This window comes from Triticum dicoccoides, chromosome 3B (genome assembly GCF_002162155.2).
Source record: "Triticum dicoccoides isolate Atlit2015 ecotype Zavitan chromosome 3B, WEW_v2.0, whole genome shotgun sequence".
Classification (NCBI taxonomy): domain Eukaryota; kingdom Viridiplantae; phylum Streptophyta; class Magnoliopsida; order Poales; family Poaceae; genus Triticum; species Triticum dicoccoides.
In genome coordinates, this window is record NC_041385.1 from 735,855,561 (window position 1) to 735,880,485 (window position 24,925).

Sequence of the window (24,925 nt, forward strand, 5' to 3'; positions counted from 1 at the left end):
GGGGGGTTGAAACGTGATACCTTTGTATTTATTTCTGGCTGATTCTCCTATTATCTCTACCCTTGTATAGATTGATCTCTAGAGATATTGTAGGGTTAGTTGGCTTGTCACGCAAGACACCACCTATATATATTGTAACCGACTCCAATGGAATACAATTGAGTTGCATCCTATAGTCTTCTACAATGACGTTGCATGCCTATGCAAGTTTGGATGTCAGCTCGCGATATAGGGCTGTGGTGGAACATCCCCTTCTCATCAACGACTTCTTTCATGATGATCGTCGCAATGTCCCTTTGGATGCAAAAGAAGTCATCTCTAAGTTTATAATCCGCTTCTGCATGAGATTCTACCCACTTGTGGATATGATCATCATTTCTGCTTGTCATGCGAAGCTTTTGGTGATCCGTGCTAAACTCAATCATGAGATGGAGGATGTAGAATCCATCTTTCTTGCTTGGTTTTGGGACATGGATGCAGCAGAAGTTAGTTTTATGCGTGAAAATCATCTTCTTGTTCCTTTGTTTCCTGATCTGCATGTGGCCACCTCTAATGCTGAAGCCTTGGAGAGCATCATCTAGAATATTCATTATGTGGGTGTAGTCCTTCTTCTCGTAGTCTCTGGAAGGGTCGAAATACATGGCATGGGAGACTCACGGGTAAAGAACGATAAGGACAGCGCCCGTTGCTGCGGAGAAAAGACAGCTCAAATTATTCTCCATATGAGCGAGAAGGAATGATTGAAATGTACGAAAGGGTTATCCGGAACTGCCTTACTTTGGATGATAAGGCAGGAGGACAATTTCCTGGTCCTTATTCTGTACCATGAAGTTTTGAAGGTAGTCCCTAGCAGTTTCACGCTCAAAGTCGCCGAGACTCAAGAAAGACTCGTCCATGTAGTACGGATCTGCCACACAGATTTGCGAGACTTCTTCTCTCTTCATGACGGAGCTCATATGTAGCGCAAAAAGGCGCACGATTGTAAAATCGAGCCGCCTTGTCAGGAACATCTCAAAGATATGGTCAAACCGCAGGAAGAAAACTAGTCGTCCAATCCCTGGTTTGTTAGGTTTTCGTATCCTCTACTTCTTCTGCTTCTTCCTTTCGGTAGCGGCATCGGCGCCGATACCTTCCCCGCCGGTCTCGGCACCACCATCAGTGCCGGTGCCGTAGGTGTCGATCTCGGCGTCAGTACCATCATCCAGGCCGACCTGCAAACCTTTACTTTGCAATTTCTTAGCAGTCAAATAGTCGAGGTACTCTTGTTCACCCTCATAATCCCACTCGTCTGCATCTTGGTTAGAAGGCCCAGTTCATTCGTTGTTCAACATGTTTCCTATGATTAAGTCTCCTCATTTAATTCTAAAACTATGGAAAAATGAGAAATGACATAAAAAGAAATCTATGTTTGCCGGAATGTCATTTCCCCGCAACTCCCAGCACTCGATATGCCTACTATCTAGCACAAATCATGCCAAAATTCACGGAAAATTTTGGCATGACCTTTGCTAAAAAATGGACATATCGAGCGCCTGAAATTCACCGGAACAGAAATGAATCAACATTCTGGCGTAACATAGGCCACTCAGATCATTTACCCTGCACATAATCATCATGTCCAAATGACATGTCCAAATTCCAAATATGACATGTCCAAAACATCACATGTCCACATATCACATGTCCACTTTAAATTTGCATATAAAAGGAAGAAAAATATAGAACTTGAAGAAAAAACCTAGCTAAATTCATAACTAAATATATAACCTAATTAACCATCTGCCCTAACTAAAACCTAAGTAAATTAACCAAAGAACCTAGCTACCAGAGAGAGGAGGAGCGGTGGGGGCTTACAGAGGGTGCAGGCCCGACGACAGCCGAGGTTGGGAGGGGTCGGGGTCGAGCGCCGGGGCCGGAGCCGGGGTCGGGGTCGGGACCGAGGCCGTGGGCGAGCGCCGGGGCCGGAGCCGGGGTCGGGGTCGGTCGGGGTCGGGGTCGGGGGCGAGCGCAGGGGCGCGGCGAGGGCAGCACTTTGGCGGCGCGACGGGGGAAGAGAGAGTGGGGATTTGGGGGAAAAGAGGCGGGATGAAGAGAGGAGTGGGGATTTTGGGGGTTAAGTGGGCATAGCAGTAGCGCGTTTAGACAAAAGGCGCTATAGCTACTCCAAGTAGCTATGGCGGTTTTGTGTAGAAACCGCTACTGCTACCTTGACTAGATGTAGCTCTTTTCTCACAAAAGTGTTGCTACTATAACCAGTACCTATATAGCAGTTTTCCTATTTGTTTCAGTCTATTTTCTTTTCCTTTATTTTCTCTCACTTTTTTTCTGAGAGCAGTGAACGAATGGAAGGCGATATATATTGCATCATTTGACGGTTAAATATGTATACAAAATAGGAACATATATATTACATCATTGGACCCATGCATAATAATGGCTAAGTGTGTATACAAAATAGGAACATATATATTACATCATTCGACCGATAACATATGGTTCCTCAGCGTTGACGTTTTTGTTTTTGAGTCAGCTACTTTCCCTTCTTGTTCGTTGAAGAATAATTGAGCCCCTCATTGTGACTTTTCCTTTTCCATGGAGTACGATTTTTCTTAGGTAATTTAGTATTGATTCTTCTTTTCACGTATACTTCATCATCATCGTCATCTTCCCTCATTGGGTTGCTGTACTGATCGTAGTCTTCCCGGCCTTCTTGTATCGAGAAGCATTGCACACCGGACAGCTTGTTTTTTCTGCGTGCCCCTTCCGATAAATTATGCAATACTTGATGCATGCATGGTATCTAACGTGCGGCAGATCAAGAGGGCACACTATCTTCTTAGCCTCATCAACACTAATAGGACATAGATTCCCCGCGGGAACAACATCCTTTAGGTACTTGAGATGCTCATCGAGACTAGTGTCGGTCCATTTGTTTTTAGCCTTCGTCTTCAGGAGTTGGAGCATGAAACTCAAGCGGGTCACGTTAGGATTGCAACCATCATACAATGGAGTGTTCGAGTCTACCACCAGTTGCTCCAGCATAGCCTCCTCTCTAGAAGTAGCTCTCTCAGTACTCGTCTCCTTGCGAAGCAGTGCTTGAATATGAGGGTCCCGCACGATTGAACTTAGTACCGATGAACTCTGCTGCGTGGACTCCACGTTCTCTCCGCCGCCATGTCCGGCCCCTTCTCCTCCGCCATGACCAGCCCCTTCTCCGCCGCCATGTCCGGCCTCTTCCCCTCCGCCATTATCGATCATCTCTTTGTCTTGCCCCGTGTCGTCATTTGCCTGCCCCGTCGGCGTCCTCAATATCGTCATCCTCATCTTCAATTATCCACCGAGTATAGCCATCCATGAAACCAGTCATGAGCAGGTGTGCTTCGACACGACCATCGTCATAGGGGTCGTGCCAAACTATTCCTTTGCATTTTCGACATGGACATAAAACCTCTGTCCGGTTATTTTCTTTCATGTCCTACACCGCCGACCGCAACCACCTATCCACCATCGTTCACTGACCATCATGAACGTCTGCATGGTAGTAATAAACAAATTTATTATAAAAATGTGTGCATGCATCAAAGTCATACAAAAATTCGGCATGGCCTTCCCTAAAAATAGGACATATAGATCTAGAGTTTGCCCGGAATTCGCCGAAACGGAAATAAATCAATATTTCGGCAAAACATAGGCAACTCAAAAGCACAATTTGGAGTCAACTCATGCCACACACACAATTTCCATCATATCGCCCAATTATCATATCACACACACATACACATATTTCCATTTTGCAAAAGCATGAAATTTAAATCACCTCTATCTCGAGATCGAGCACACGGTGGAGATGATGATGTGGGGAGATCAAAAGTGCACAAAGCTCTTCTTGACAAAGATAGATCTAGTTAGGGGGCAAATAGGTCACTTAACTAAATGCTACATCTACCTAGCTAGCTAATTTGGGAGGAGACAACTTCAACTAGTGGAGGGGGAAGGAAAAAGAGAAAGGAGATGCATTAATGGAGGTGGTGTAGTTAGCTAGGAGTAATGAAGAGAGAGAAAGGTAGGTAGAAGAGGGAGAGTAACGGGGGAGAAGTATTGAGGAATAAGAAGAGTGAGAGAGGGAGGATGTGGGAGGTAGGGGAAAGGGAGGAGAGGAGATGGGGGAGGGGAGGACAGGTGGGAAAAGGTGGTGGGGGGCTGCATCTTAGCAGTAGCGCGGGAGGAAAAATGCGCTACTGTGTCGCGACCGGTTTTCCGGGTATTAATTTCCCAGAAAATGGACTTTGTGCTCATCAGCCCCAGGATTACTGTTAGCTGATGAGGCACCAACTTGTTACAGAAATTCCAAGCAAAACACAAAATATGCAGTACACGACCATTCTGGTCTGTGAGTACAACAAATGGTTTCTAGTGGTTGATGGCGGAAGCGGGTTGTGAATCATCTGCGTCTATGGGACTCCATTTCCCACAGGAACAGCTGACCAGGTTAACTCCTATCTTCGCGAGGCTGCTATCACTGTTGCTTAGGTTCCGGGGCTGTCATCGCGGTCGCTCCTCTCCGCGCAAGAAATCTGGCCAAGACAATAGCCAGGGACAAGCCAATGAGTACTTTGAATGTACTCGCAAACATTATGAACATGGGTACAATATAACAACGATGTTCTGAAATATTTTATGCCCACGACGTCAGTCACAAAAGATAATAAAAACTCTGATGCATGCAAGCAGGTTATTTATGAATATGCAATAACATATTAATAATAAAATGCACCGATCGGGTGTCTGAAGCGACGCCTCGAAAGGTTAGTAAACAAAGTGAAATGCCTCAGTCGGGCGTCTAAGCGACACCACATAAAGGGCTTATAAAGAAAATAAATAACAACATGCCACAGTCGGGCGTCTGAGCGACACCGCATAAAGGGGCTTATAAAGAAAATAAATAACAACATGCCATAGTCAGGCGTCTGAGCGACACCGCACAAAGGGCTTATAAAGAAAATAAATAACAACATGCCACAGTCGGGCGTCTGAGCGGCACCGCATAAAGGGCTTATAAAGAAAATAAATAACAACATGCCACAGTCGGGCGTCTGAGCGACACCGCATAAAGGGCTTATAAAGAAAATAAATAACAACATGCCACAGTCGGGCGTCTGAGCGACACCGCATAAAGGGCTTATAAAGAAAATAAATATAGTGAATATCCAGGAGGTAAAACCATTCCAGGGATACTCGGTATTTCAATTAATATAAAGGTGTTAGTCCATAATAAAAATAATAATCATCATAAGCCTCAAGTCACGATCCATGTTCTGGTTTAACAGTTTTTCTCCTCCGAAGACCGACATTAAGACCGACACTTGACCCATCCCAGACTGTAATCCTTAACCATGGACATGGCTATTCGAATAGGTTTAATCTCTGCAGAGGGTGTACTCTTTACCCACGAGTAACGGATTCCTTTAGTCCATCGGGACTAATTCCGTCTACGGCCTTTTTGTTGAAAACACACCTAACTTGCACACACCAGCTTAACTCACACGTGTCTGGAATCACCCACGACACCTGTCAAGCAAACTCTAAGTGGGAGGCTACAACCTCGCGTAGCATGGGATCAAATTTATATTGCGCGCTCTAAGGGGTGGCCTCCCCTCTCGGTCTCAACCGGAAACACCCATGCCCCCGGACCAGGTGGCCTGCCTACCAGCTACAACCGGTATCTTCCACCATGGCCTCTCTGTATGGTGTGTGCTAGAAAGAGGTTGACAACTTACTGAACCGTACTCTACTTGTTGTAGAGATGAGTGGTAGTACGAAACAAGTATGGGGGTTACTGGAACAAGACTCGATCTAGGGTCGACTCAGGAGGTTTAAGTATTCCCTGCATGATTAGCATAACGAATATATTTCATCCAACAGACAGAGTCACCACTCATCATACCCCTCATGCCACGCCGGACACACTCGTCTCGACGAGAAACTAGGGACAAGCTCGGGTCTACCCAAGACAGAGACTTTCCCGTTTTCCTTCCGGTAGGCACGAAAGGCATACGAGGATGATCATCATCCCAAGCATGTCCATTTCCAACAGCAAGGAAATTCCAATAAGCATTCATGCAAATGATCATATCACCACATAAAATAACGAGTCCTATGTAATGAGGTGGTGTCATGATCATGTCAAACAACGCATGCACAATATTATGCCAGGGTTCAGGATGCTTGCCTTCAATGTGTGGAAAGGCAGGGTGCACTCCAAAACTTTTGAAAGCTTTCTCCTCACTCCAAAATCCTATTTAAAATATTTTTGAATCAATATATAGTTTCAAAAACAGTACCAAAAAGTTGTCTGAATTTTTCTGAAATAAATCTTAAAATAAACTAGACAATATTTGAGAGAGGTAGGAAAAAGAATCAACTCATTTGGAGTTGTATTTAAAAAGTTAAGCTCGGTCAAAGTTTTGGTCAAAAACTGTTTTTAAAATAAAACAGAAAAAGAAAAACGTTTCGAATATACGCACACGTCAAAGACGTACTTTGAGAATGTGCCTCCACTTAATACACGTGGTGACGGGGCTGCGTCACTGACAGTGGGCCTGTCTGGCCCACTGGTCAGGTTTGACCAGTCGTCCTCCCTCCTCTTCCTCTGCCCGAGCGGGGTGCGGGACTCCGGCGATCGTCGCCGGCGAACGGCGGGTCCTTACGGGGAGCTGAGAGCGGGGATGGATCCGCGGATCAAGGGCGGTCCTTCCGGTGGTTGTAGGGTCGTCGGGGATGGAGGGAATCGCCGTCGACGAGCTTCGCGGCGGCCGGCGGCATCGGGAGTAAAGTGGATTTGTGGCTTCGGTGGCTCTCCGTCGCAGCTGGGGGTCTGGGCAGCTCCGCAAGATGGAGTGGAGTCTGTTGGTGGTGTTGGGAGGGCCAGGAAGGCTCTGGTTATGCCGAACGAAGCCGGGAGGCGGCGGTGGCCGAACAGGCCAGAGTCGATGAAGACGGCCTCTTCCCCCTCAATTGACGGTAACGGGGGCACTAGGAGGATGGTGAGAGGCTGCCTGCGTGCGGGGATGAGCTCGGGGCTCCTTAAATAGACTCGCCAAGGCGGTTTCGCGGCGGCCGGGGATAAGGTTGCCGGCGACCGTCTTTCTGTAGCTATGGCGACGTGGCGGCGACGCGTGCTAGGGGACGAGGTTGCGGATGAGCTGGAGATGCCTAAGGGGGCAGCTGGCGAGCGCTGGTGGCTTGGGCGGCACCGACCGAGGCAGGGGCGCACTGCGGATGCCGGCGTGCCGCCAAGAGTGCCCTGACGGCGGCGCTGTAGGCTGCCAGGGCGGCTTGGCGTGATGCGGTGAGAAGGGGAGTGCGTGGCGTGGCGCTACAGAGCGGGCAAAAACCAGGGGCGCGACGTGTCGGCTCGGGCGCGGCACGTGCAAAACGCGCGCTCTGCTCGCGCCCAGAGCACGCACGGAACGTGTTCGATAAAATGCCGGGGCATGCTAGAGGTCTCGGGTGAGGTTGGCAAGCAACAGAACTAGGTTAGTGATAGAGGGAAGATCAAGGGACAAGGTGGTTTGGTCAGGAGACCAAGTTCATAGTGCAAATAAAAACTCATGCCAAATCTGTCCATGCTCTCAAGGTGTTTGACAAAATGCCACAGGCACCTAGGCATTTCTTGGAGTGGTAAAAACTTCCAGATGGTGGTCTCATTAGATGCATAAGAGGGTGGTGAGATTAGTTAGTGAAAATCACAAACTTGTTAGTGCAAGATTTGGAGAACTTCAATTCTAGACAGGAGGTAAATGGCATCATCTCATGGACCAAAAGTATTCCAATGGTTGCATGCTCCTGGACTTAGGGGTTTTGTAGGGTGGTCTACAAGCAGGGGAAAGAATCAAAGCCAAAGAGCAAGCAAGAATATGGATGCTGTACAAACCATTATGTTGGACCAGAATGAAGATGAGGATGGTTCACTCAAATTTTTCAAAGGACCTCACTGGGGTTTTGCAAAAATTTGATTAATAAACTCCTGTTGACATCCCAAAATTTTGGTAGGAGTATTAAAGAATTATTTAAATAGGTCGTAGTGCAAAACTGTCCTTTGGACCAGAGAAGAAAATTGGGTGTAGAGCTCAAAATATTTCATGAATAAAAGATATTTTTGCATAAAAGTGATTTTAAAACATCACCTGACATCTCCAATTTTTGGTTGGAATTTTAAGTGAATTTATCAAATGGTTGTAGTTCAAATATGGCCATATAACCTTGGAAAACCATTTTTCAAGAAAATAAAGATCAATCAAATTAATTATGTAATTATTTCTACTAATAAAAGAAAAGTTTTTCTTGAGAGGTTAAACAAGCCCAAAGCATATTTGAAAGGTTTTCTTTTTGGGGAAAACTCCATATAACAAGAGAGAAAAAAGGTCCAAAAATCAAAAGGGAGCCCAGAAAATAAAAAATTTAATTTCCTGGCAAAATTTTAATTAACAGAACAAGGTCAAAATTTTGGGGTGTCACATACTGATAAGAGCGTAGCAGCAGTGCGCTTTCCTCACACGCACTACTGCTAAACAGGGCCAACTGTGTGGCCAATTACAAAATTAGCAGCAGCGACGTGAGTAAAAAGTGCGCTACTACTATTGCATTAGCAGCAGCGCGCATCGTGGCACCGCGATGCTGCTAAACTTAGGTTGGTAGTTACTGTCGGTCGATTTTTGTAGCAGCGCGGTTTAGACCTCACACGCTACTGCTAAATTTGCATCGGTATCGAGTTCTCCTCACCAGCGCTACTGCTAATTAGCAGTAGCGCCTCTTTTTGTGCCGCGCTCCTGCTAAGATTTTGTGTATAAGGTTTTCCCTAGTAGTGCATGGTGAACCTATGAACTATGAGGAAGCGATGATGAGCCCAGATTCCGCGAAATGGCTTGAGGTCATGAAATCTGAGGTGGGATCCATGTATGAGAACAAAGTGTGGACTTTGGTTTGATTTGCCTGATGAGCGGCAAGCCATAGAAAATAAATGGATCTTCAAGAAGAAGACTGACGCTGACGGCAATGTTACTGTCTACAAAGCTCGACTTGTTGCAAAAGGTTTTCGACAAGTTCAAGGAATTGACTACGATGACACTTCCTCACCCATAGCGATGCTTAAGTCTGTCTGAATCATGTTAGCAATTGCCGCATTTTATGATTACGAAATTTGGCAGATGGATGTCAAAACTGCATTCCTGAATGGATTTCTGGAAGAAGAGTTGTATATGATGCAACCAAAAGGTTTTGTCGATCCAAAGGGTGCTAACAAAGTGTGGACGCTCCAGCGATCCATTTATGGACTGGTGCAAGCCTCTCAGAGTTGGAATAAACATTTTGATAGTGTGATCAAAGCATATGGTTTTATACAGACTTTAGGAGAAGTCTGTATTTACAAGAAAGTGAGTGGGAGCTCTGTAGCATTTCTAATATTATATGTGGATGACATATTGTTGATTGGAAATGATATAGAATTTCCGGATAGCATAAAAGGATACTTGAATAAGAGTTTTTTGATGAAAGACCTCGGTGAAGCTGCTTACATATTGGGATCAAGATCTATAGAGATAGATCAAGATGCTTAATTGGACTTTCACAAAGCACATACCTTGATAAAGTTTTGAAGAAGTTCAAAATGGATCAGTCAAACAAAGGGTTCTTGCCTATGTTACAAGGTGTGAAGTTGAGTCAGACTCAATGCCCGACCACTGCAGAAGGTAGAGACAAAATGAAAGTTATTCCCTATGCTTTAGCCATAGGTTCTATCATGTATGCAATGCTGTGTATCAGACCTGATGTGTGCCTTGCTATAAGTTTAGCAGGGAGGTACCAAAGTAATCCCGGAGTGGAGCACTAGACAACGGTCGAGAACATCCTGAAATACCTGAAAAGGACTAAGGATATGTTTCTCGTTTATGGAGGTGAAAAAGAGCTCGTCGTAAATGGTTACGTCGATGCAAGCTTTGACACTGATCTGGATGGCTCTATGTCACAATCCGGATACATATTTTTATTGAATGGTGGAGCTGTCAGTTGGTGCAGTTCCAAACAGAGCGTCGTGGCAGGATCTACGTGTGAAGCGGAGTACATAACTGCTTCGGAAGCAGCAAATGAAGGAGTCTGGATGAAGGAGTTCATATCCGATCTAGGTGTCCTACCTAGTGCATCGGGTCCAATGAAAATCTTTTGTGACAATACTGGTGCAATTGCCTTAGCGAAGGAATCCAGATTTCACAAGAGAACCAAACACATCAAGAGACACTTCAATTCCATCTGTCATCAAGTGTCGGAGGGAGACATAGAGATATGCAAGATACATACGGATCTGAATGTTGCAGACCCGTTGACTAAGCCTCTTCCACGAGCAAAACATGATCAGCACCAAAACTCCATGGGTGTTACAATCATTACTTTGTAATCTAGATTATTGACTCTATTGCAAGTGGGAGACTGAAGGAAATATACCCTAAAGGCAATAATAAAGTTATTATTTATTTCCTTATTTCATGATAAATGCTTATTATTCATGCTAGAATTGTATTAATCGGAAACTTAGTACATGTGTGAATACATAGACAAAACGTATTATCCCTAGTATGCCTCTACTTGACTAGCTCGTTAATCAAAGATGGTTATGTTTTCTAACCATAGACATGTGTTGTCATTTGATGAACGGGATCACATCATTAGGAGAATGATGTGATGGACATGATCCATCCGTTAGCTTAGCATTATGATCGTTACAGTTTCATTGCTACTACTTTCTTCATGACTTATACATGTTCCTCGGACTATGAAATTATGCAACTCCCGAATACCGAAAGAACACTTTGTGTGCTATTAAACATCATAACGTAAATGGGTGATTCTAAAGATGCTCTACAGGTGTCTCTGAAGGTGTTTGTAGAGTTGGAATAGATCGAGATTAGGATTTATCACTCCATGTTTCGGAGAGCTATCTCTGGGCCTCTCGGTAATGCTCATCACTATAAGCCTTGCAAGAAATGTGACTAATGAGTTAGTTGCGGGATGAAGTATTACAGAACGAGTAAAGAGACTTTCCGGTAACGACATTGAACTAGGTATGATGATACCCATGATCGAATCTTAGACAAGTAACATTCCCATGACAAAGGGAACAATGTATGTTGTTATGCGGTTTGACCTATAAAGATCTTCGTATAATATGTGGGAGCCAATATGAGCATCCATGTTCTGCTATTGGTTATTGGCTAGAGATGTGTCTCGCTCATGTCTACATAATTCTCGAACCCGTAATGTCCGCATGCTAACGTTTCGATCCCGGTCGAGGTGCATGGGCGGCATAAAGTGAGTTAGCGTATGGTCGCAGGAGTGAATCTGATCCCGGTCTGATCCGTACGATAAAGCCTATGATCAAAGCAGGAAAGATCATCAGTCCAACCTATTTTAGCCCAGACAGACATCTAAACCACCCGACAACGACTCGCTCAAACCCAAGGTCAGCTCAGCAGATCAGCGACTCGCCTCCCTCCCCCTTCCTCTCCCCTCCTCTCCCCCCTTCCGCCTCCGTGACTCCCCGCCCCCTTTCACACCACCCTCATCGCCCTCCTCCGATCCAAGAGCACAGGTGAGCGGCGCGGCGCGGCGCAGGGATGGGATGGCGGTGGCGCCGCCCGACGGGCAGGAGAAGGTGATCGCGGCAGCGCAGCAGATCGTCAAGTCGCTCGCCAACTCCAAGAACATCGCGGACGACATGATCCGCATCCTCTCCAGCTTCAACAACCACTTCTCCCTCATGTCCGACCTCTTCCCGGCAGCGGGCGCCCCAATGCCACGGCCGGCTCCGAGCTCCTGGAGGGGGCGAGGAGGAGGGAGAGTACGGGCGGGAGCGGGGGACGCCCGGCCCCGGCTTCGGCGGCGACGATGATGACCTAGAGGACGAGAGGGATGCGGTGGTGGAGGACGCGTTGCGTCTAGTGGAGCAGTGGGACTCCACCACGGCCGGGGACCGGCTGGTGTTCAAGTCGCCCGAGGACGCCGAGGAGTACCTTGCTGTGGCCGCCTGCCTCATGGGCGAGGCCAGCCCGCGCGTCGAGGCCGTGCTGTAGGTCGCCATGGCACGCCTCGAGGAGGAGTTCTGCCCGCTGCTCATCCGCAGGACCGCGTCGCTCGCCGCCGAGGACCTGCACGCGTCCCTCCTTCGCCGCCTCTCGCTCACGGTGCCCACCTTCCACTCCGCCTCCTCCGTCAACCTTGACTGCCCGTCCTTCGCCGAATCCATTACAAGAGAGTAGACGGGTGATACGTCTCCAACGTATCTATAATTTTTGATTGCTCCATGCTACTTTATCTACTGTTTTAGGCAATATTGGGCTTTATTATCCACTTTTATATTATTTTTGGGACTAACCTATTAACCGGAGGCCCAGCCCAGATTTGCTGTTTTATGCCTATTTCAGTGTTTCGAGGAAAAGGAATATCAGACGGAGTCAAAACGGAATGAAATCAACTAGAGAAGTTATTTTTGGAAGGAAAGCAACCCAGGGAACTTGGATTGCACGTCAGGGGAAATACGGGCTGCCCACGAGGGTGGGAGGCGCGCCCACCCCCCTGGGCGCGCCCCCCTACCTCGTGAGCACCCCGGAGGTGCACCGACGTACCCCCAGCACCCATATATACCTACGTACCCTAAAACTTCCAGAACAGAAGATAGATCGGGAGTTCCGCCGCCGCAAGCCTCTGTAGCCACCAAAAACCAATCGGGACCCTATTCCGGCACCCTGCCGGAGGGGGATCCCATCACCGGTGGCCATCTTCATCATCCCGGCGCTATCCATGACGAGGAGGGAGTAGTTCACCCTCGGGGCTGAGGGTATGTACCAGTAGCTATGTGTTTGATCTCTCTCTCTCGTGTTCCTTCTATGGCACGATCTTGATGTATCCTGAGCTTTGCTATTGTAGTTGGATCTTATGATGTTTCTCCCCCTCTACTCTCTTGTGATGAATTGAGTTTCCCCTTTGAAGTTATCTTATCGGATTGAGTCTTTATGAGAACACTTGATGTATGTCTTGCCGTGATTATCTGTGGTGACAATGGGATATCATGTGCCACTTGATGTATGTTTTGGTGACCAACTTGCGGGTTCCACCCATGAACCTATGCATAGGGGTTGGCACACGTTCTTGACTCTCCAGTAGAGAATTTGGGGCACTCTTTGAAGTACTTTTATGTTGATTGGATGAATATGAGATTGTGTGATGCATATCGTATAATCATGCCCACGGATACTTGAGGTGACAATGGAGTATCTAGGTGACATTAGGGTTTTGGTTGATTTGTGTCTGAAGGTGTTATTCTAGTACGAACTCTTTTATAGATTGATCCGAAAGAATAACTTTGAGGTGGTTTCATACCCTACCATAATCTCTACGTTTGTTCTCCGCTATTAGTGGCTTTGGAGTGACTCTTTGTTGCATGTTGAGGGCTTGTTATATGATCTATCTATGTTATTATTGTTGAGAGAACTTGCACTAGTGAAAGTATGAACCCTAGGCCTTGTTTCCTACCATTGCAATACCGTTTACGCTCACTTTTATCGCTTGTTACCTTGCTGTTTTTATTATTTCAGATTACAAAAACCTATATCTACTATCTATTTTGCACTTGTATCTTCATCTCTTCGCCGAACTAGTGCACCTATACAATTTACCATTGTATTGGGTGTGTTGGGGACACAAGAGACTCTTTGTTATTTGGTTGCAGGGTTGCTTGAGAGAGACCATCTTCATCCTACGCCTCCTATGGATTGATAAACCTTAGGTCATCCACTTGAGGGATATTTGCTACTGTCCTACAAACATGTGCACTTGCAGGCCCAACAACGTCTACAAGGAGAAGGTTGCGTAGTAGACATCAAGCTCTTTTCTGGTGCTCCGGGGAGGTGAGTGCTTGAAGGTATATCTTTAGATCTTGCAATCAAATCTTTTTGTTTTTTGTTTTAGCACTAGTCTAGTTTATAAAAGAAAACTACAAAAAAATGGAGTTGAGTTTGTCTCATACGCTTCACCTTTTTAATATCTTTCGTGAGTATGATGGAAAGGATAATTGTGCTCAAGTGCTAGAAGAAGAAATCTCTAAAATGTTTGGCACTAAATATTTGAATGATGAGCATGATTGCAATGTTGTTAGTATGAATTCCTTGAATATCCATGATTCTAATGTTATGCAAAGCCACAAGCTTGGGGAAGCTATGTTTGATGGAGATGATATTTTTTGTCCCCCAAGCTTTGATGAGCAAATTTACTATGATGAAAGCATGCCTCCTATTATGATGATTATTGTGATGACACGTATGCTTTAAAGAATAATGATAACCATGAAACTTGTCATCTTGATCTTAATTTTCAATCATATGATAGTTATTTTGTTGAGTTTGCTCCCACTACTATTCCGATTGAGAAGAATTTTGCTTATGTGGAGAGTAGTAAATTTTCTATGCTTGTAGATCATGAAAAGAATACTTTAGGTGCTGGTTATATTGTTGAATTCATTCATGATGCTACTGAAAATTATTATGAGGGAGGAACATATGCTTGTAGGAATTGCAATAATGTCAAGTTTCCTCTCTATGTGCTTAAAATTTTGAAGTTATGCCTGTGTTACCTTCCTATGCTAGTTAATTATTGTTCCCATAAGTTGTTTGCTCACAAAATCCCTATGCATAGGAAGTCGGTTAGACTTAAATGTGCTAGTCATATTCTTCATGATGCTCTCTTTATGTTTTAATTCTTATCTTTTATGTGAGCATCATTGCCATCATCATGCCTAGCTAGAAAGGCATTAAAGAAAAGCTCTTGTTGGGAGACAACCCAATATTTATCATTACTGTTTTTGTGTGTCCACATGATTATGCTACTGTAGTAATCATGTTTTATAGCTTTTGTTTCAATAAAGTGCCAAGTAGAACTTTTGGGAAGACTTGGGTGAAGTTTTATATGATCTTGCTGTGAAAAACAGAAACTTTAGCGCTCACGAGATTAGCTGCCATTTTTTACTGGAGAGTGCTTTTAGGTTGATTATTTTTGTAGATGATTAATAGACAAATTACTCATCTCCAGAAATTTATTTAATAATTTTTGGGGTTCCAGAAGTATACGTTCGATACAGATTACTACAGACTGTTCTGTTTTTGACAGATTCTGTTTTCTATGTGTTGTTTGCTTACTTTGATGAATCTATGAGTAGTATCGGAGGGTATGAACCATAGAGAAGTTGGAATACAGTAGATATTACACCATTATGAATTTAGAATGAGTTCATTACAGTAACTAAGTGGTGGTTTTATTTTCTTATACTAACGGAGCTTACGAGTTTTGTTTTGAGTTTTGTGTGGTTGAAGTTTTCAAGTTTTGGGTAAAGATTCGATGGACTATGGAATAAGGATTGGAAAGAGCCTAAGCTTGGGGATGCCCAAGGCACCCCAAGGTAATATTCAAGGACAACCAAGAGCCTAAGCTTGGGGATGCCCCGGAAGGCATCCCCTCTTTCGTCTTCGTTCATCGGTAACTTTACTTGGAGCTATATTTTTATTCACCACATGATATGTTCTTTGCTTGGAGCGTCAATTTCTTTTGTTAGTTTTTGCTTACTGTTAGTTAGAGTAATGTTTTGCATCTTTAGGTTCAATAAAAAAGTCAAGGATAGCCTTTGCTATGCTTATTTTGCTAGTTTGCATGTTGCTGTTTGAAAACAGAAAGTTTACCGCTGTTGCAAAAATTCTCTAGAAAAGTCAGAGAATGGTCTAACGTTGAATCTTTTTGCATATTAAGCTCTGATAAATTTATTACAGTGGGAATTTTAGTTCATAATTTTTGGAGTCAGGGAAGTATTGATACTCTTGCATTCTTTACAGACTGTACTGTTTTGACAGATTGCTATTATGTTTGCATTGTTTGCATATGTTTGCTTGTTTAATGATTCTATTTAAGGATAGGGGTATTAAATATGCAGATGCATTTAGTATGCAATGTTGAATAATAATTTTAGTGATTTGTTACAGTAGAAAATGATAAGGTTTTGCATTGGTTTATACTAACCTATCTCACGAGCTCTTGTTGAGTTTGTTGTGAATGAAGCTTTTGATAAAAAGAGAAACCATGATATGAGAGGAATTAAGGAGACACAAAAGTTCAAGCTTGGGGATGTCCAAGGCACCCCAAGATAATATTTCAAGAAGTCTCAAGCATCTAAGCTTGGGGATGCCCCGGTAGGCACCCCACCTTTCTTCTTCAACAACTATCGGTTGAGCCTAAGTTTTTGCTTCTTCACATGAGTTGTGCTATCCTTGCAATGTAGTTTTCTTTAGCTTTGCTTGCTGTTTGAATAAAGTATCAAGATCTGAAATTCTTTAATGAGAGAGAGCCATACACAAATTGGAATTTGCTAGAATACTCTATGTGCTTCACTTATATCTTTTGAGCTTGATAGTTCTACTCATTGATCTTCACTTATATCTTTTGGAGTAGTTTGTTGTTTGCTCTAGTGCTTCACTTATATATTTTAGAGCATGGTGGTAGTTTTATTTTGAAGAAATATATGAACTCTCATGCTTCACTTAGATTATTTTGAGAGTCGTTAATAGCATGGTAATTTGCTTAATATTAATATACTTGGTATTCAAGATATGTGAAACTTTCTTTTGAGTGCATTGAATACTAAGATAAGTTTGATGCTTGATAATTGTTTTGAGATATGAAGGTGATAATATAAAAGTCATGCTAGTTGAGTAATTATGAATTTAAAGAATGCTTGTATTGAAGTTAGCAACTCCCGTAGCATGCATGTATGGTTAAAGTTGTGTAACAAACTTGAAACATGAAGTGTACCTGGCTTGTGCATCCTTATGAGTGGCGGTCGCGGATGAGCGATGGTCTTTTCCTACCAATCTATCCCCCTAGGAGCATGCGCGTAGTACTTGGTTTTTGATGACTTCTAAATTTTTGCAATAAGTATATGAGTTCTTTTGACTAATGTTGAGTCCATGGATTATACGCACTCTCACCTTTCCGCCTTTGCTAGCCTCTTCGGTATCGTGCATTGCCCTTTCTCACCTTGAGAGTTGGTGCAAACTTCGCCAGTGCATCCAAACCCCATGATACGATACGCTCTATCACACATAAACCTCCTTATATATTCCTCAAAACAGCCACCATACCTACCTATTATGGCATTTCCATAGCCATTCCGAGATATATTGCCATGCAACTTCCACCATCATCATCATGACATACGTTACTTTTGTCATATTGCCATTGCATGATCATGTAGTTGACATCGTATTTGTGGCAAAGCCACCATGCATTATTTTTCATACATGTCACTCTTGATTCATTGCACCATCCCGGTACACCGCCGAAGGCATTCATATAGAGTCATATCTTGTTCTAAGTTTCGAGTTGTAATCCTTATGTTGTAATCAATAGAAGTGTGATGATCATCATTATTAGAGCATTGCCCAATCAAAAAAAAAGAAAAAAAAGGAAGAAATGCCAAAAAAAAGAAAGGCCCAAAAAAATAAAAAAATAAAGAAAAAAAGAAAATAAATAAAAGGACAATGCTACTATCTCTTTTTTTCACACTTGTGCTTCAAAGTAGCACCTTGTTCTTCATGTAGTGAGTCTCATATATTGTGCTTCAAAGTAGCACCATGCTTTTCATGTAGAGAGTCTCATGTGTTATCACTTTCATATACTAGTGGGAATTTTTCATTATAGAACTTGGCTTGTATATTCCTACGATGGGCTTCCTCAAATGCCCTAGGTCTTAGTGAGCAAGCAAGTTGGATGCACACCCACTAGTTTTCTTTTGTTGAGCATTCATTTATAGCTGTAGTGCATCCGTTGCATGGCAATCCCTACTCCTCATGTTGACATCAGTTGATGGGCATCTCCATAGCCCGTTGATTATCCTCGTCAATGTGAGACTTTCTCCTTTTTTTGTCTTCTCCACACAATCCCCATCATCATATTCTATTCCACCCATAGTGCTATATCCATGGCTCACGCTCATGTATTGCGTGAAGGTTGAAAAAGTTTGAGATTATTTAAGTATGAAACAATTGTTTGACTTGTCATCGGGGGTATAGAAGTTTTGGAACATCTTTGTGTGACGAAAATGAAGCATAGCCTAACTATATGATTTTGTAGGGATGAACTTTCTTTTGCCATGCTATTTTGAGAAGACATGATTGCTTTGATTAGTATGCTTGAAGTATTATTATTTTTATGTCAATATGAACTTTTGTCTTGAATCTTATGGATCTAAATATTCATGCCACAATTAAGAAGAATTACATTGAAATTATGCCAAGTATCACTCCGCATCAAAAATTCTTTTTTATCATTTACCTACTCGAGGACGAGCAGGAATTAAGCTTGGGGATGCTTGTTACGTCTCCAACGTATCTATAATTTTTGATTGCACCATGCTACTTTATCTACTGTTTTAGGAAATATTGGGCTTTATTATCCACTTTTATATTATTTTTGGGACTAACCTATTAACCGGAGGCCCGGCCCAGATTTGTTGTTTTATGCCTATTTTAGTGTTTCAAGGAAAAGGAATATCAGACGGAGTCAAAACGGAATGAAATCAACTAGAGAAGTTATTTTTGGAAGGAAAGCAACCCAGGGAACTTGGAGTGCACGTCAGGGGAGATACGGGCTGCCCACGAGGGTGGGGGCGCGCCCTCCCCCCTGGGCGCGCCCCCTACCTCGTGAGCACCCCAGATGTCCACCGACGTAACCCCTGCACCCATATATACCTACGTACCCTAAAACTTCCAGAACAGAAGATAGATCGGGAGTTCCGACACCGCAAGCCTCTGTAGCCACCAAAAACCAATCGGGACCCTGTTCCGGCACCCTACCGGAGGGGGATCCCATCATCGGTGGCCATCTTCATCATCCCGGCGCTATCCATGACGAGGAGGGAGTAGTTCACCCTCGGGGCTGAGGGTATGTACCAGTAGCTATGTGTTTGATCTCTCTCTCTCTCTCGTGTTCTCTCTTGTGTTCCCTCTATGGCACGATCTTGATGTATCTCGAGCTTTGCTATTGTAGTTGGATCTTATGATGTTTCTCCCCCTCTACTCTCTTGTGATGAATTGAGTTTCCCCTTTGAAGTTATCTTATCGGATTGAGTCTTTATGAGAACACTTAATGTATGTCTTGCCGTGATTATCTGTGGAGACAATGGGATATCATGTGCCACTTGATGTATGTTTTGGTGACCAACTTACGGGTTCCACCCATGAACCTATGCATAGGGGTTGGCACACGTTCTTGACTCTCCGGTAGAGAATTTGGGGCACTCTTTGAAGTACTTTTATGTTGGTTGGATGAATCTGAGATTGTGTGATGCATAGCGTATAATCATGCCCACGGATACTTGAGGTGACAATGGAGTATCTAGGTGACATTAGGGTTTTGGTTGATTTGTGTCTTAAGGTGTTATTCTAGTATGAACTCTTTTATAGATTGATCCGAAAGAATAACTTTGAGGTGGTTTCGTACCCTACCATAATCTCTACGTTTGTTCTCCGCTATTAGTGGCTTTGGAGTGACTCTTTGTTGCATGTTGAGGGCTTGTTATATGATCTATCTATGTTATTATTGTTGAGAGAACTTGCACTAGTGAAAGTATGAACCCTAGGCCTTGTTTCCTACCATTGCAATACCGTTTACGCTCACTTTTATCGCTTGTTACCTTGCTGTTTTTATTATTTCAGATTACAAAAACCTATATCTACTATCTATTTTGCACTTGTATCTTCATCTCTTCGCCGAACTAGTGCACCTATACAATTTACCATTGTATTGGGTGTGTTGGGGACACAAAAGACTCTTTGTTATTTGGTTGCAGGGTTGCTTGAGAGAGACCATCTTCATCCTATGCCTCCTACGGATTGATAAACCTTAGGTCATCCACTTGAGGGGAATTTGCTACTGTCCTACAAACCTGTGCACTTGCAGGCCCAACAACGTCTACAAGGAGAAGGTTGCATAGTAGACATCAAGGGGGAGAAACATCATAAGATCTAACTATAATAGCAAAGGTCGTGATACATCAAGATCGTGCCGAATCAAGAACACGAGAGAGAGAGAGAGAGAGAGAGAGAGAGAGAGAGAGAGATCAAACACATAGCTACTGGTACATACCCTCAGCCCCGAGGGTGAACTACTCCCTCCTCGTCATGGAGAGCGCCGGGATGATGAAGATGGCCACCGGTGAGGGATCCCCCCTTCGTCAGTGTGCCGGAATAGGGCCTCGATTGGTTTTTGGTGGCTACAGAGGCTTGCGGCGGTGGAACTCCCGATCTATGGTGCTCCTAGATGTTTTCGGAGTATATGGGTATATATAGGAGGAAGAAGTAGGTCGATGGAGCTACGAGGGGCCCACGAGGGTGAGGGGCGCGCCCAGGGGGGGCAGGTGCACCTCCCTGCCTCGTGGCCTCCTCGCTTCTTTCTTGACGTCCACTCCAGGTCCTCTGGATCACGTTTGTTCCAAAAATCACTCTCCTGAAGGTTTCATTCCGTTTGGACTCCGTTTGATATTCCTTTCCTGCGAAACACTGAAATAGGCAAAAAAACAGCAATTTCGACTGGGCCTTCGGTTAATAGGTTAGTCCCAAAAATAATATAAAAGTGTATAATAAAGCCCATTAAACATCCAAAACAGATAATATAATAGCCTGGAACAATCAAAATTATAGATACGTTGGAGACGTATCAGGTGTTACAGTAGGTTTCTCAATATAAGCAGTAGGAATTACTGGTTAACACTATAAGTAATAATTTCCTCTTCAGCTTTAGTAGGTCCTTCTACTTCTACCTTAATAGGTGGATGATATTGAAACCACTTCTCCTTTGGGAGATCAACATGAGTAGCAAATGATTCATAGAAAGAAGCTACTACCTCAGAGTCAAGTCCATACTTAGTGCTAAAATTATGAAAAGCATCGGTATCCATAAAAGTTTTAACACAATCAAATTCAAGCATTATACCTGACTCTTTACCTTCATTGAGTTCCCAATCTTTAGAGTTGCGTTTAATTCTTTCCAAAAGATCCCATCTGAATTCAATAGTCTTCTTCATAAAAGAACCCGTACAAGAAGTATTGAGTATGGATTGATCACTACGAGAAAGTCGAGCATAAAAATTCTGTATAATAATTTCTCTTGAGAGCTCGTGATTGGGGCATCAATACAACATTGACTTAAGCCTACCCCAAGCTTGATCGATACTTTCTCCTTCACGAGGCCAAAAATTATATATATATAATTCCGATCACGATGAATCAAATGCATAGGATAAAACTTCTGATGAAATTCCAATTTCAATCGGTTCCAGTCCCATGTTCCAATATCATCACATGGCCTATACCATGTCAATGCTTTTCCACCCAAAGATAAAGGGACAAACTTCTTCTTAACTTCATATCCGGGTAAACCTGCAAGCTTAAAAATTCCACAAATCTCATCCACATATATTAGGTGCATATCATGATGCAAGGTTCCATCTCCTGCATAAGGATTAGCTAGCAGTTTCTCTATCGTACCCGAAGAAATTTCATAATAAATATTTTCAGTAGGTGTAGTAGGTTGAGGTGCAACTCTTTGTGCTTCCGGTCGAGGTGAAGATACCCGAACAAACCCCTCAAAGGATTACTTTCCACAGTGACAAGTGACAGTAAATTTCGGCATGTAATATCAATGTTTCCTTACCAAATTGCACTCACCAAAGGCGCTTCACTCCCCGGCAATGGCGCTAGAAAAGAGTTTTGATGACCTACAAGTATAGGGGATCAATCGTAGTCCTTTTTATAAGTAAGAGTGTAGAACCCAACAAGGAGCAGACGAAAATGACAAGCGGGTTTCAGCAAGGTATTCTCTGCAAGCACTGAAATTATCGATAACAGATAGTTTGGTAGCAAGATAATTCGTAACGGGTAACAAGCAACAAGTGTAACAAAGGTGCAGCAAGATGGACCAATTCTTTTTATAGCAAAGGACAAGCCTGGACGAACTCTTATATAAAGCAAAACGCTCCCGAGGACACATGGGAATTATCATCAAGTTAGTTTTCATCATGCTCATATGATTCGCGTTAGCTACTTTGGTAATTTGATATGTGGGTAGACCGATGCTTGGGTGTTGTCCTTACTTGGACAAGCCTCCCACTTATGATTAACCCCTCTCGCAAGCATCCGCAACTACGAAAGAAGAATTACAATAAATCTAATCATAGCATTAACATATGGTCTTCCACCAAATAAACCAACTAACATCAACTACAAAGAGTAATCAACACTACTAGCAACCCACAGGTACCAATCTGAGGTTTTGAGATAAATATTGAATACAAGAGATGAACTAGGGTTTGAGATGAGATGGTGCTGGTGAAGATGTTGATGAAGATTGGTCCTCCCACGATGAGAGGGTCGTTGTGATGACGATGATTTTGATTTCCCCCTCCACGAGGGAAGTTTCACCGGCGGAATCGTTCCACCGGAGCCCTAGATTGCTTCTGCCCAGGTTCCGCCTCGAGATGGCGGTGCTTCGTCCTGAAAGCCTTCTCTCTACTTTTTCTAGGTCAAAACTCTTCATATAGCAGAAGATGGGAACAGGAGGCTGGCCAGGGGGCCCACAAGCTCAGGGGGCGCGCCCCCAGGCTTGTGGCCACCCTGGTGGGTCCCCTCCTGGTATTTCTTTGCCCAATATTTTTTTATTCCAAAATAATTCGTCATAAAGTTTTAGGACATTTGGAGTTGTGCAGAATAGGGATCTCAGATTTGCTTCTTTTCGGTCCAGAATTCCAGTTGTCGGCATTCTCCCTCTTCATATAATTCTTGCAAAATAAGAGAGAAAGGACATCAGAATTGTATCATAAAGTGTAATAACAATCCATAATGCAATAAATATCAACATAAAAATATGATGTAAAATGGACGTATCAGTGCGCGCAAGGACAAAGCATGAGGAATGAGATAAAGGACAATAGTGGATCATACATCTAGTCTTATTAGGGTTGGGTTCATGCTCATGCCGATGGTTGAAAATATTGCCTTATCCATGTAAGTTTTAGAAAAGGCTATTGTGATGTGCTCTCTTTTATTTCCTTCTATCATTCGTGTGAGCTTCCACCATCTATCCCGACGTCGCCTCCGTCATCTATTCCATCGTTGACTTGGTGCGTTTCCCCACCATCTTTTATCTGTCGTGCCAACCTCCGCCATGGATCCACAAAAGTCTTCCTTTGTGTTGAGCACTCCCGTCAAGTGTTCATCTAAGCTGTGAGGGCGCCATACATATTCGCCATCGCTTTAGCTTGTGGAATGCTAGTGTATGTCGTCGTCGATGGTCGTTGTCAAGGTTTGTAGTCATCAGCCGACAACCCCTTATTCATTCTCTTCCTTCCCTGTTTCACCTTCCGCGCGGAGCTCGATTGGATGTAGCCCGAGCATCCACACCCTAAGACATTCACAATGTAGTTTCTTTTCTAGTTAACATATGCATAAATTAATCTCTACCGCCATAACCTAAACGGGTTCGAATGTACACATCTTTCGTGTTCTTGCTCTGCTGAGAGAAGATTGGAAAGCGAATTGAGCGCCGTTTAGATGATTAGGTTTCTTGTGGTGAATCATGCCTAGCCGGAGTGAGTAGAGGCGCTCATGGAGACGGGTTCTGCGTGCGTATGTTACCCAAAAAGGCTTTCGCCCCGCTTTATAAACAAAGAAATGATCAACAGCACCCGATACAAACGCACACCCTCACAACAGAGGCACACACACCCCCAAGGCAGGATACATAGGCGCTGAGCGCAGCAACACCATCCCTAGCACTACGCAAAGAGGTGAAGCCGCATATGATGAACCGTGGCTCCAAGGCGGCACCTTTAGGAAGGGGACGACACCGGAGTGCCGCCACCGCTTGATCCGAGGATCAGAGTTTCCCCTGGAGCAACACGACGGGCAATGAGAGCTGCGGCGACGCCTTCAAGAAGGGAACGGGCTTCACCGCCGCCAGTCTGTCCAAAGATAGAGCAGGTTTTCACCTCGGCCACCATTCACCGCCACCGAACGCCACACCCCGGCTACCATGGCACCCACACGGCCGTGGCAACCGGGGAGCACCAAGCCACGGGCTCTACCCATGAGCCCCGTAGACCCACCACCAGGGCCGCCGCCCCCGCATCCAAGACCTTGACACCACCTCACCCGAGATTCGTCGCTACCCCAACCAAAGACATGAGCGGAAAGGACCCACCTTTCACACCCCTGGGCTGCCGCCAGTGCCGAGACCTAATAGGCCAGCCAGAACTGGCCTCCATTGCCCTGTCCTGCGGCACCGGGCGCGACACGAGCTCGGTCCTGTTGTCGGGCGCGAGATGAGCATGGTCCTGCTGCCGAACATGAGACGAGCTCGGTCCCGCTGCTGAGCGCAAGACGAGTTCGGTCCTGCTGTCGGGTGTGAGACGAGTAATGGACCGCAACTGGGGGAGGGCCAACCATCGACGAAGATAGCGAACAGATGACCGAGAAGATGGACACAGGCCGCACACCGATGGGCTGATGCTGAAGATGTCCAACCGCCGCTGTGAACAACCCAAACCACCGCCATGAGCCACCACCATGTCGCGGCAGCCCACATCCACGTCGGGACCCCTAGGGGGAGCCCCGCGCCGCCGTACCGACGTGCACCACTAGGAGAGGCCAGCCCAGCCGCAGACGTCGCCGGCCACCCACGCCCCCGCTCCGGCCACCTCCAACACCCAAGGACCACTGGAGATGACCGGACCACGCCGCCCGCGAGAACAGCCGACCGGAGGAGCAGCCCGCCATATCTGGATCGG

At 44.5% G+C, this 24,925-nt stretch overlaps 1 pseudogene; it reads left to right on the top strand.

The window, feature by feature from the left end:
* Positions 1-11,668: 11,668 nt before the first annotated feature.
* LOC119279886 lies at positions 11,669-12,305 on the top strand (annotated as a pseudogene).
* The last annotated feature ends 12,620 nt before the right edge of the window (positions 12,306-24,925 follow it).